We start from the raw sequence: 14,157 nt of genomic DNA on the forward strand, positions 1-14,157 counted from the left end.
TTCTCAAGGACATGGTTAGATTGAAAGTGAAAAGATAGAAAAAATATTCTATGCAACCTATAATCAAAAGAAAGCAGGATTAGCTGTACTAATATTGGACAAAATAGACTTTAAATCTGAAGATGTCATAAGAGACAAGGAAAGACACTGCATATTAATAAAAGGGAAAATTCACCAAGAATAAATAGCAATTAATTTGCATTGCAATCAAGGAGCTCTAAAGTACATAGGGCACATATTGGAAAAACTGAAGGGAGCTGTGGACAAATCAACAGTAATAGTAGGAGAGTTCAATACACCATTCTCTACTATAGATAGAACAACCACTCAGAGAATAAACAAGGAAATACAGAACCTAAACAATGGAATAAACTAATTAGATCTCAATTACACCCCAAAACACCAAGATATACATTCTTCTCTAGTGCATGTGGAATGTTTTCTAGGATATATCATATGCTAGGCACAAACTCAGTCTTTATAAATGTAATAAAATTGATATTATCCAAAGAATTTTCTCTTATCACAATACTATCAAGTTGGAAATTAATAATCACCAAAGAACCAGAGCTTTCACAAATATGTGGATATATTTCACAAATATATTTAAGATCCACACTCTTAAATAATCAGTGGATCAAGGAAGAAATTACTAGAGAAATCAATAAATAGCTGGAGATGAATGATAATGAGAATACAACTTATCAAAACTTATGGGATGTGGCAAAGATGGGGCTGAGAGGGAAATTTATTGCCCTAAATGCCTATATTAAAAAAATAAGAATGAGCAAAACTTGAGTATTTAACTGCTCAGCTTGAAAATTTAGAAAAAGAATAGAAAACTAATCCCAAGGCAAATAAAAGAAGAGAAATAATGAAGACTAAAGCAAAAATAAACAAACTTCTATTGTTAGAAAGAATCAACAAAACTAAAAATTGGTTCTTTGAGAAAATCAATAAAATTGATGGTCCCCTAGCTAGACTAAGGAAGAAAAAAGAGAGAGGACACAAATAAACAAAGTCAGAAATGAGAGGGGGTCGATACCACAGATTATGAAGAAATTTTTAAAAAATCATAAGAGAATATTATGAACAACTATATGCCAACAAACTAGAAACTTAGATAAAATGTGCAAATTCCTAGATATACACTAATTAACTATATTGACTTGAGAAGAAATAGAAGATCTCAACAAACCAATTATAAAAAAGAGATCCAATCAGTCATGAAAACTCTTCCCACACACAGGAACCAGATGGCTTCACAGAGGAATTTTATCAAATATTTCAAAAAGAACTAATGCCAAACCTACTCAAATTCTATAAAAATGAAGAAAATGGAATACTACCTAACTCATTTTATGATGCTAAAATCATAAGCTAATACCAAAATTGGATAAAGATGACACAAGAAAAGAAAACTACAGACCAATCTCCCTAATGAATATAGATGCAAAAATTCTTAACAAAAACTAGAAAATTGTATCCATTGACACATTAGAAGAATTATACATTATGTCCAAGTGGAATTCATACCAGGAAAGCATGGGTGGTTCAACATAAGAAAATCAATCAACGTAATACAGCACATTAACAAATCAAAAGGGAAAAATTACATGATCATATTGACTGATGCTGAAAAAGCATTTGAAAAAATCCAGCATCCTTTCTTGATAAAAACACTTCAAAAGTTAGGAATTGAAGGAAACTTTCTCAATGTCATAAAAGAGTTATATGAAAAACCCATAGCCAGCATCACACGTAGTGGTGAAAAATTGAAAGCATTCCCCTTAAGATCGGGAATGAGACAAGGATGCCCATTGTCATGACTATTACTCAAAATTGTATTAGAAGTACTAGCTGGAGTGATTAGACAGGAGAATGAAATAAAAGGCATCCAAATAGGAATGGAAGAAGTAAAGCTTACATTATTTGCAGATGACATCATCCTGTACTTAGAAAATCCTGAGAAATCTATAGCAATACTATTCAAGCTAATAAATAAATTCAGCAAAGTGGCAGGATGTAAGATTAATGTACAAAAATCAGAAATATTTCTATACACAAGCAATGACCTGTCTGAGGTGACAACTAAAGAAAAAAATTCATTCAGAATAGTGAGAAGAATCAGGTATCTAGGAAAAAGACTAGCCAGGGATATCAAGAACTTATACACAGAAAATTATTTTAAAAATTGTTAAAAGAAATAAGAAATGACCTAAATAGATGAAAAGATATTCCATGCTCATGGATAGGAAGGCTGAATATCATTAAGATATCATTTCTACCCAAATTGATCTACAGATTCAATGCAATAGCAATAAAAATCCCAACAATCTACTTTGAAGTCTGGGAAAAGCTTGCTACCAAATTTATATGGAAGGGAAAGAGCCCCAAATAGCTAAAGATATCCTAGAAAAGAAGAGAGAAGTGGGGGCACTATCACTTCCTGACTTTAAAGCTTACTATAAAGCCACAGTGGTCAAAACAGCCTGGTACTGGCACAAAGATAGAAGGACTGACCGGTGGAATAGAACTGAGAGTGCAGAGATGGACCACCAAATTTATGGATATTTGATCTTTGATAATGCCCCCAAATCCACTGAACCTGGACAGAATAGTCTTTTCTATAAATGGGCATGGGAGAACTGGATTTCAATAGCCAAAGGAATGAAAAAGGATCCCTATCTTTCACCCTGTACAAAAATCATTTAAAAATGGTTTAAAGATCTAAATGTAAGAGCCAGTACCATAAAACTTATAGAAGAAAATGTAGGGAAACATCTTCAAGATCTAGTAATAGGAGGTAGCTTCTTAAACTTTATACCTAAAGCACAAGTTATGAAAAAAATAAACAAATGGGAACTCCTTAATATCAAGATCTTCTGTGTCTCAAAGGGCTTTGTTAAATGAAGAGGCAGCCAACTCAATGGGAGAAACTATTTGGAAACTACATACAGGATAAATGCTTGATATCCTGTGCACATGAAGAAATTATACAGCTCAACAAGAAAAGAACAAGCAACTCAATTATAAAATGGCAGAGGAAACGAATAGGCACTTTTCTGAAGTGCAAAAACAGATGACTAAAAAATACATGGATACCTACTCAACGTCATTGGCTATAAGGGAGATATAAATTATCTCAATAATTTGAGACAATAAGATATCACTTCATATCTATAAGAATGGCTGTTATAAAACAAACAGGAAACTATAAATGTTGGAGAGGATGTGGCGAAATTGGAACACTTGTTCACTGCTGGTGGGAATATAGATGGTTCAGCCACTGTGGAAGTCAGTTTGGCGATTCCTCAGAAAACTAAATATTGAGTTGCCCTATAACATGGCAATACCAATACGCAGCATATACTCAGAAGAGTTGAGGGCAGTGCACAGATATTTGCACACTGATGTTCATAGCAGCACTATTCACAACTGCCAAGAGATGTAAATAATCCAGCTGACAGATGAGTGGATAAACAAAATGTGGTATGTACATATGATAGAATATTATGCAACATTTAAACTAAATGATGTTCTGAAACATATGGCAACGTGAACAGACCCTGAGGACATAATGCTGAGTAAAATAAGTCACACACAAAAGAACAGCTACTGTATGATACCATTATTATGGCTCTGGTAAAATCTCCAGTGTTTTGGAGCAGCTAGAAGGAAAATCTGTGATAAGGGAATAGTAGCCCATGACAAACTCTGAGACCGGTTTTGTAGCTGCTTGTTGAAGGGTGCTTTGAAAATTATTATTTTTTTTTCTTTTCTTTGTACATATACACCCACCCCCCCAAAAAATGGTAAAAAAACAAACTATAGGCAGCTATAGTAATTTTAGATAAAATAAATTCCTGTAATCAAAATTTGAAAATGCTTATTAACATAGCTCACTACTATAGCAAAGTTGGTATTTATAACTTTTTACTTGATATTTTGAGAACACACACAGTTTGATAGTTAATCAAATGGTATTTAACATCGTGTTAATATTTAGAATCTAAGAAACTCTGATATATGTATCTATACATTTATTCCTTTGCTTTAATTTTAAATCGGTTTATGAAACATTGTACAAACAATCTTTACAATGATTACTGAGATATTTTATTTAAATAAGCCTATGGATAAGCTAGCTAAGATACCCATTTTAGGTGGTTAGGATTTTTAAATGCTAATTGCAAAAATATTTGTACCTCCATATTTTCCTGAAATCAGGAAAATGTTTAGTAACATAGGTCATTACTATAGCAATGTAGATATTTGTAATAACTTTCTACTTGATATTTTGAGAACAGCCACAGTTTTGACAGTTGATCAAATAGTATTTAAGTTAGCATTTAATATTTACAATTTAAGAACTTTGCTATCTGAATTTGTAGATTTTTTTCCTTTTTTCCTTAATTTTAAATTGATTTATGAAACAGCATAACCAGAAGTTTTACAACGATGATATGGATACTTTATTTAAATATGCTTATGTTTAAGCTAAGTAAGATATCCATTTTTGGTGGCTATAAGTGTATCATTTGTTTTCTTAAATAAAAATATTCTTAAAAAATTTAATCCATTCTTGTGGGTGTGGATCCATTGTAAGTAGTACCTTTTGATGAGCCTATTTCAGTTAAGATGTGACCCAACTCAATCAGAATTGACTCCTTTACAGGAGAATTGAACTCAGACAATAGTGAAGAAGTGCCACAGAAGCAAGAAGATGAAATCATTGGAACCCAAAAGAGCAGAGAGAAATCAGTAGAAGCTGCCACATGCCTTATCATGAGGCAGTGGAGCCAGTGACCATCAGCAGCTGATCTTCGCAAAGATAGTATCACCTTGTAATGCCTTAATTTGGGCACTTTCTTGCACTCTAACCATGAGCAAGTAATTTCCCGTGGTCTAACCCAACCCATTTCATGGATGTGCTTTGAGCAGCCTAGAAAACTAGGGGGGTGTGTATTATCTCTTGGTTTCAATTATCCTTACTTGTTAAACTTACTTGTTTTCTTTCACCGTAACTAGCATCACAGACTAATCCCATATATATATATATATATATATATATATATATATATATATATATATAAGAATTTCCTATAAAGACTCAATTATTTCATACAGAACACATCCTGCTCAAAGTAGTATATCAATGCAGTAATTCTTCTGGCAGGAATCTGCAGATATTTTAATTAGAAAACAAACAAAAATAAAGCTGTTGATATATCACTATGGCTTTTAGTTCAACAGGGCTAAGTAGCACGTTAAATACGGAAGCAGAAATCACACCTGTTCTAAATGGAATAGCTAAGGTTGGTGGTCTATTTGCTCCTCAGCTGCATTAGGTTACACTGCGGAGTAAAGACATTTTTACAGGGTGGGGTGAAGCAATACAGAGGAAATTTGCCTTCATTTCAAAAAGGAGAATCAAGATGGTGCAAATGCAGTACACAAGAGACACCATTAGTTTATGGATTTGTTCTAGGAACTGGCAGAGTTAGAAAAGAGGATATGGTAGCAGAGAATTCAGGACACAGACCAACTGTGGCCATCATTGCAGACAATGTCTGTGATAGGGTGGTCACCAAAAAACTGAAGCATAAAAAGAAGACTCATATCAAAGAATGATCAGCACTTGTTAGCTATGTGAGATATTTGGGTGCCAGTAAAAGACATTGGATATATTTTATCACTCAGTAAAGGTGCTATATTTGTATTAAGGAGCTTCTAGTCTAAAATTGTCAGTACATAGGAAAAAGCCAGATCTGCCAATTAAGAAAGTGACTAGAATTCAGAAGTGAATTTATGAAATGCTGTGACATGTAAGACCCGACTCATGGAAGCTGGGTCAGATACACAAAGAAGGAAATTCAGTACAAACCAAGTAGCATAAGAACAATTGTTGGCCATTAACACTAGATCAAAGTGCATGATTTAGTTTTCTCTTCCATTATTTAGAAAAATGTTATTTTTATATTATCCCTACCTTGCTTCTTTCCATATTGAGTTAAAAATTTGGAAGAATCTGAAATTGTCTAAGGTGGGACAGGGTTCAAGGGATGCTATAAAATGGCAGGTTCTAATAAAGTGAGGCGGTTGAAGACAGCCTATTTTAAAAGACATTTGAACACAAGGAATGATATTGACATCTTATGCAATGTTGTTTCCCTCCCAACATATCATCACTCCCATCAAGTCTTCCTAAAAGACACTCCTCTTCCTTGTTTCATTCAATATTCTAGTGCTTGCTGGGAACACAAGTAAGATGAGACTCTCTGACAGAACTGCCACTTTGGACATTAAAAGCAACCACCCCAAATATTTTACTGCAGTCTCTTACTAATGAATGAGAACAAGTTGGTACTATTCTCCAGCCGTGGGAGCACCATGCCATCTGATATTACATTGTGTGCCCTTTCATAACAAAATAAACCATTACAGAATCCCCCATGCTGCCCTGGTGTGTTCTAAATCTGTTGGAAGATTTAACTGAATCATAGCTTTTTACACTAATTGTGTGCCTTATATAATATAAATCAATCCATTTCAATTTTATTTTAAGATGTATGTGCTGCTCTGATTTCCACTATCATTTCATCACCCTGTAAGTATTTCTTCCCAACTACAAGAAAAATCCTGAAAATTTGTTTTTTAAAATGTAAATGTGCACATAGGAAGGGAAAAACCTATACACTTTTCATATATTATCTGAGCCACAAATAACACTCTGCTAGGCCCATCATTTTCCTATTCTTCATACTATATTTTGTGGAATAGAGAGAGAAAATGTAAAATAATAATGATAGCACACATCTATTAATACTTTCATACAACACCCTGTTCAAGATTTTTGAATGTAAGATCTCACTTAAGTCTTACAACAATCCTGTACAGTAAGTACTATTAAAACATACTCATTTTATAAGGGGTTGCACTCCTGAGCAGAATAAACCAGACGAGCTGTAGGAGGTAGGCTGTTTCTGGTTCCTGTGCCCTGTGCAAGAACGTGTTTGGTTTGTTTGAATAATTTAACATTCCAGCTGGGAAATGAAACCCTTTGGCAAGCCCTAACTAGGTGGGGAGACTTTCTTGCTGTATTGGGGGCTTATCTGGTGAGAGCAGAAGCATTCACAGTGAGACCTTTCAGTTATGTTAGGCTCAAAGATGTCAAGGAAGCTGTGCTGGTTTGAAAGGATGTGTGTACCCTAGAAAAGCCATGTTTTAATCCTAATCCCATTTTGTAAAGGAAACTGTTTCCTCTAATCCCTATTCAGAATTGTATGTTTGAAACTGTAATTAGATGATCTCCCTGGAGATGTGATTTAATCAAGTGTGGTTGTTAAATTGGATAGCTGGAGGTGTGTCCCCACCCATTTGGGTGGGTCTTGATTAGTTTCTGAAGTCCTATAAAAGAGGAAACATTTTGGAGAATGAGAGAAATTCAGCGAGAGCAGAGAATGCTGTAGCACCACGAAGCAGAGTCTACTAGCCAGTGACCTTTGGAGATGAAGAAAGAAAATGCCTCCCAAGGAGCTTCATGAAACAGGAAGCCAGGAGAAGAAGCTAACAGATGATGCTGTGTTCACCATGTGCCCTCCCAGATGAGAGAGAAACCCTGGCCATGTTCTCCATGTGCCCTTCCACTTGAGAGAGAAACTCTGAACTTTATCGGCCTTCTTGAACCAAGATATCTTTCCCTGGATGCCTTAGATTGGACATTTCTATAGACTTGTTTTAATTGGGACATTTTCTCAGACTTAGAACTATAAACTAGCAACTTATTAAATTCCCCTTTTTAAAAGCCATTCCATTTCTGGTATATTACATTCCAGCAGCTAGCAAACTAGAACAGAAGCTCTTGAAATTTTAAGCTTTAAAACACAGAAGGGTCGAAGATTTACCCCAACTGAGAGGAAAATTTATCACTGACACTGTTTACACTCACCTGTTCATGGTGACAATAAAAAATGTTCCGAATTTTAATCAGTTGTATTATTTTTTCTAAATTCTTACAGACAATGCATTCCCACATTTCCCACAGAGAGTGAATAGCTTCTATCAACACAGAACTCCTGTTTTGTGCTCCTTGATTCCCTCCCCACTCCTTTTGAATGGTAGGATTCATTATGGTTATATTCTCTTCTCTAATCATGCAGAAAACATCTCTCTTCAATTCACCATCTGCAAAGAACCCAGACCTATACCCAAGCAACTGCACCTCCAGGAGCTCATTCATACCTGGACCTGGTATATAGAATTAGATATGGGACCTTGAGTCTGAGTCTTATGCCATAAAAAAGTGAGATTTTCGGATTATCTGCAGAAAGTGAGTCTGTCTTTTATGAGAAAGAAGTGTAACCTTTAGTGGTCAAGATAGGGCTTGTGGTGTGGTGGTCCATTACATTATCAGCTCTGGTATGCATGTTCTGTTTTTTTCTTTTTTTTCATGGGCAGGCACTGGGAATCGAACCTGGGTCTCCAGCACAGCAGGCTAGAATCCTGCCACTGAGTCACCATTTTACTGCCCCATACATGTTCTTTTTTGGTCCCCTCCAATTGAATATGGGCAAGCATTGTGATTTTCTGAGTTGAATGCAGGGGAACTATAATTATGTCAGTTACATGCCTAAATTTTAAGAAGGCCTGGCTATTCGGTTTGACACTCTTGAAAATCCAGATTTGCCATGGAAGATATCTGGCTACCCCAATGGAGACTATCTGGAGAGGCTATCTGAAGAAGAAGTGTGAGAAAGGAGCCATGAAACTACAATGAAAAAGAGAGAGAGAGAAAGAGAGAGAGAGAGAGAGAGAGAGAGAGAGAGAGAGAGAGAGAGAGCCAACCCTCCCAGCATTCCAACTAAATTCAATCTCAGGTGACCCACCACCTGTATGCAACACAGGAAAGACAAGAAATTTATGACAGTCCAGATTACAGACTGGTTGGCAAGCAAGATGAATATTGTTTTAAGTCAATAAGTTTTGAGGTAGTTTTAAAAATAGTAAATAGACAACCAAAACAGTAGTATTAAATGCTTAATAAATGTTTATTGATTCACCCAAGAGAAATGATGATGCCAGGATACTGATCCTCAAGACAATTACTGGGTAATTATTGGAACAATTACAGGGTAAGGGACAGAATAATAAACTGAATAAAACTAATAAAACAGTGTAAGAGGAGTTTCTGCACACATGATAGAAGTGTTCATATAGTACAGCTGAAGCACGAATGGAAACCCTGGCCAAGATTAGTAAGATCAAGAAGACTTCCAAATCAGATATCTGAACTAAATTCTAAAAGGAGAATAGAGTTTGATGAGAGAGATACAGAGAAAGATGCATGCTTTCCTTTGAATCTCAAGCATATCCAGAAGAATTTCTTGTTCATAAATGAAGAAAGAATGAATGAACAAATTGATGGATTTGAAAGTCATCAGCATAAACATAATATTTTACATGGATAAGACTGTTAAAAGGAAAGGGGGCTGAGAATGCTTCCTCTTAAACATGTTTAGTTCCGGCCCTGAACTCTAAGCTCTTTATTAAAATCAGTGCTTCCTCTTCTCTGAGAACAATTCTTTCCACTGAAAGAAGTTTATGTTAATAGAATACAGATTATAGTAATTCCTTATCACTGCTCTAATGAAAACTGCTATGTCCTCATTAGTGACGTTGGATTATTTCTAGAAAGAACCATGGGGATATCCCTGCGGACATTCAGAAAATTATTATTTGAAAAGTTTTTAAATTCAGAATTAAAGCCATGAGGCACAGTTGTACTCTGGACAAAGGTATTTCATTTTTAGTATCTGACCATTAGATAAAATTTTGCCCCTGTAAGTCTATCTTCTGCTCTCATATGATAGAGCATTTTACTTTTATCATTGACTATCATCTCCCTTAGTCAATATTGATGGAAATATCCCATTACACACTCACATACAGAATGGGAAAAACCGAATTAAGTGATTTCAATCTACTGCAAAAAAGCTTTTGTGGCTGGATTTCTACAAATCTGAATATTGCCTGCTATTTTGCAGTTTTAAGCATGTGTTCAATAACTAGAAGTTTTGGACATTTTAAAAAGAGAAATAATAAATATTGAGTAAAATAATCTAGTATTTCTTGGCAATCAATTCATTCCTTCCTGATTTTACAAGACAGAATAAATAACTTCCATAAAATGCTATTGAAGGTGGGCCTGCTGAGGCGATGCTCAAAATCTGTTAAATGAATAAATGAAAACACAGGGGTTATTGTTCTGCAAGACCATGAGGGGCAAAACACTCACTGAAATATGGGAATTAGTAAAGACAAGGTGATATGTCACTCATACTAGGGCCACACTGGTTTTTATAAATAAGTTGGCTAAGGAGACTATTAAAAATTAGTAGAACAAATCAACAAAATGGTCAACGAAATGAATAATCATGAGTGACAGTGATGAACACAGTGAACCAAAAAGAAAGCAAAGGCTTGTGAAGAGGATGGCAGCAGTCTTTGAAGGGGCCCCTTTAAATTTTATAGATGACAGAAGAACATTTGCCTCTGCAAACAGCTTGCTCACAAGAGGGAAAATAAAAAGGAAAGCCGGGGCTTCGCATGTTTAATATCTCCCCCCAAACTCATTGTTGAGGTTAAGTCTCTTCCACAGGTGAGAACCAAGTGGTGTTCTCTATATAGCCAAAGTTGTTCATATGGAAGCATTTCTCACGCGGACGGAAACACCAGCCGTGGGGATCGGTGTTACACCAGCCGTGGGGATCGGTGTTACACCAGCCGTGGGGATCGGTGTTTCCCCATCACAGCTCACTAACTCTGCCCCGCTAATAACATGTTGCATCTTAGATCAAACAGAAGTACAGCTCTAGCGTCTTGAGAAATATCAGTTATCCATAAGAGCAATCCTGACTCCAACTTTATAAGGCAGCACCCCAATACTAACCGCTGGTCCTTAGAGGATTATTGTAAGGCAGAAGGATGTAAACTCCAAAGATCTTAAACCAAGTTATAATAACACAGGAATCAAATTCTAAAGTCATATTGTACTCAAGATTATAAATGGACTCCGTATTCTAATTATCTTCTTTCAGAGCAGTACCTCAACTAAAGATTTCATTGGAAGTACTTTACTAGGAAATCTCTCTAGAGAAGCCACTGAGGGTGCGGGGAAACCGGAGAGAAAAGGCGAAAAAGCCAAGTAAGGGTGTCATTTCAGATGAAGTCCTAGAATTAGCGCTCCCATAAGGTAGCTCAGGGACTCTAATACTGTAAATGCATAAGTCTATAATCTGAAATATGTGCAAATTTCATAGCCACAATTTCAATTTGACTAGTTGAAAATCATGGTCTTCAAAAACAGTTATGGGGTGGTGGACAGTGGCTCAGCGGCAGAATTCTCTCCTGCCATCCCGGAGACCCAGGTTTGATTCCCGGTATCTGCCAATGTGAAAAAACCAAAACCAAAGACAATAAACAAACTGAAAGAAACAATTATATGGTGGTAAAATGCTTGCCTTCCATGCAGGAGCTGGGTTCGATTCCTGGATCTTGCACCTAAAAAAACGAAACAAACAAAACACAATTATGAACAAAGAAATAAAACAAACGAAAAACAATTATGAATCTTGTATGTAGCATAATCAATACCAAGTACATTTATGATGCGTAGGTTTCTTAAGTAATAAAAACAGTATGCTGTGCCTCACTAATAAATGTGCTTTTGCACTATCACTGTGAAAACAAACATTTAATAATTTTCGTTATTGTTCATTTATATAATTGCAAGTATGAATTATACACAAGTATAGCATGAAAAAATAAAATTTTGAAATTTTTTGAGATTAATTTGCTGACCTGATGCCACAGTGCACCACAATACTTGAGTGTGCATTTTGTACAAAAGGATATTTTCTTAGAAAACCATAATGTAAACATCTAAATAAGAAAATTGACATAGATGCATTATACGATACAATTTTTAGATCGCTTCAAGTTTTACCAATTACCCCAAAAATATCCTTTATAGGAAAAAGGAGCCAGTTTAGAATCAGGAGTTGCACTTATTTGTCATGTCACCTTAGCCTCCTTCAGACTAGTACAGTTCCTCGTTTTATCCTTGACTTTCATGAGTTGACACTTTTGAAAAGAACAGGCCTGTCATTTTGTAGAATGTCCCTCCTTACTCTTTCTTAAATTAAATTGCTTCTTTCCAAATCCATAACCAAGCATTTTTTTTAACCAACTTTGCCCATCTTCTAGGCCAATCCCAGGGTGAACATTCTAAAATACAAATCTATTCTTCCCCTAATTGAATGCTTTTAGCATTCCTTCTACCCCCTAAAATTTAACATCAAGTTGAAAGCTCTACCTAAGTAGGTTCAAGACACTTCATAATCCTGCCACTACTCAGCTCTTTTGCCTCATCTTCCACAACTAATCTGCTCACAATTTGTGCTAGGTATCTTTTGTTTGCCCCTCCAGGTCTTCTCTCCAGACCCTTTCCTGCTAGGTGCAGTGGGAGTACATCAGTGAGCTCCTGTGTCATCTGATTTCTGGGTGGGTTCAGCCAATGGTGCCCAGGAGGTGGTCAGAGAGAGAGATGAGTGACCCTGCTGGGTGAAATCTTTGCCTTCTTTCCTGCCAAGTCTCATAGGCTCACTATGTCCCTCCTCCATAATTTACTCTTTCTCTCAAGACAAACTTTTCTATCAGACTTTGTCCTTCTGGAATCAAACCATCACTCTCTCATCTCATCTCATCACTTTTGCCCTACAGGTGGAAATAATTTCTCCACTGTTAATAGCACAAATTATTGTATTATCCACAGTGGCTGACATATTCACTTTTATAAATACTACCCATGGTGGGGGTAAAACGTTCCTAAATTATTCTAATTGTGTTCCATCAGTATTTTATAGCAACCATAACTGGTTAGAATCATGCTAACCTAGAATCATGTTAAATTTTACCTTGCTGCTTTATGCCATTGTGTCTTTGCATCGCTGTGTTGTCTGCCCTTTCCCTTTTCTTTAAATCTCAATTAAAATATTTTCATTTCCTATGAACTCTTCCCTGAGCCATTTTAAACTCAGGTGTCTGTACACTATATTGTGTATTTTGTAAGAATGGGAACCACATCTAATTTTTCTTTATATCATCAGCACGGCATCTTGTACCGGCAAACAAGTAATATATATATATATATATATATATATATATATATATATATATTATGCTATATATATATAGCATAAATAAATAGATGAATGTTGCAGCAATGGAGGCAACATAGGCTTTCTTGTTTTACAGAACATTGCAGACAATTGTGCAGTAAGTTGCAATTGTGTAAATGTACAATGTGGTAAAAAAGAGAGAAAGAAAGGTAATAGAAACAGCAAAACAGCAGCTATTACTCTGATTACTGCATAAAACCCAATAAAGAATTAGGCTAAGGAAATACTACCGAATTTTTAGGGCAGGATTGGCAGCTATGAGTGAGCATATTACGGCCTCCAGTGCCATCATTATAAACCCATGGCCAGTATTGCTAATTAAAAACTCTCTATCTCGCTAAACCCAGAGAAAGCCTCAGATACTACTGAACACAGATATATAAAAATTCACCATAAATCCATCAGCTTTTGCATGAAATTGGCATCCAATGTTGTAGAGATACTAGTATTCCAGAAGAAGAAATTCCAGGGTGATCCATGGTTTGAGTTTTACCAAACAAACCAATCTTGCAAAATTGTGTAGACATGAAAAGTGTCCAATAACAGCTACAAAGCAAAGCTTAAATAATTTGGTGAGGATCTCTTAACCTTAACAACTGTTATGGTTACTTTATATCTTCCTATATTGCCCAATTCTTGAATATCAGTTGCTCATCCAAAAAGACAATATAATCTGAAGTTAAAGTGCAGTGTTAATCTTGTCCATTCTGTGATTTTTATTTCATTGTTGAATTACCACCATAAAACATCACAGTGGATCCTAATATCAGCAGTTTGCAACACTCTTCCATTTTATAACATGTGATCTGTCATCAAAAAGAAGGGAATCAATTCTGCCCCAACTGTAGGAGTTGAATCAGCAAAATAATCTTAGAGAAGTGGTGTGATTGATATAAGAAAATTTTCTTTTGTTATT

At 35.6% G+C, this 14,157-nt stretch overlaps 1 long non-coding RNA gene across 2 annotated transcripts in view; it reads left to right on the plus strand.

The window, feature by feature from the left end:
• The first annotated feature begins 6,510 nt into the window (after nt 1-6,510).
• Nucleotides 6,511-14,157, plus strand: part of LOC143663587 (uncharacterized) — a 30,962-nt gene continuing 23,315 nt past the window's right edge. For both annotated transcript variants that reach the window (XR_013166054.1, XR_013166055.1), the window contains exon 1: nt 6,511-6,610. This is a non-coding gene — a long non-coding RNA (uncharacterized LOC143663587). The remainder of the gene's footprint in view (nt 6,611-14,157) is intronic.

This window comes from Tamandua tetradactyla, chromosome 19, assembly GCF_023851605.1.
Source record: "Tamandua tetradactyla isolate mTamTet1 chromosome 19, mTamTet1.pri, whole genome shotgun sequence".
Classification (NCBI taxonomy): Eukaryota; Metazoa; Chordata; class Mammalia; order Pilosa; family Myrmecophagidae; genus Tamandua; species Tamandua tetradactyla.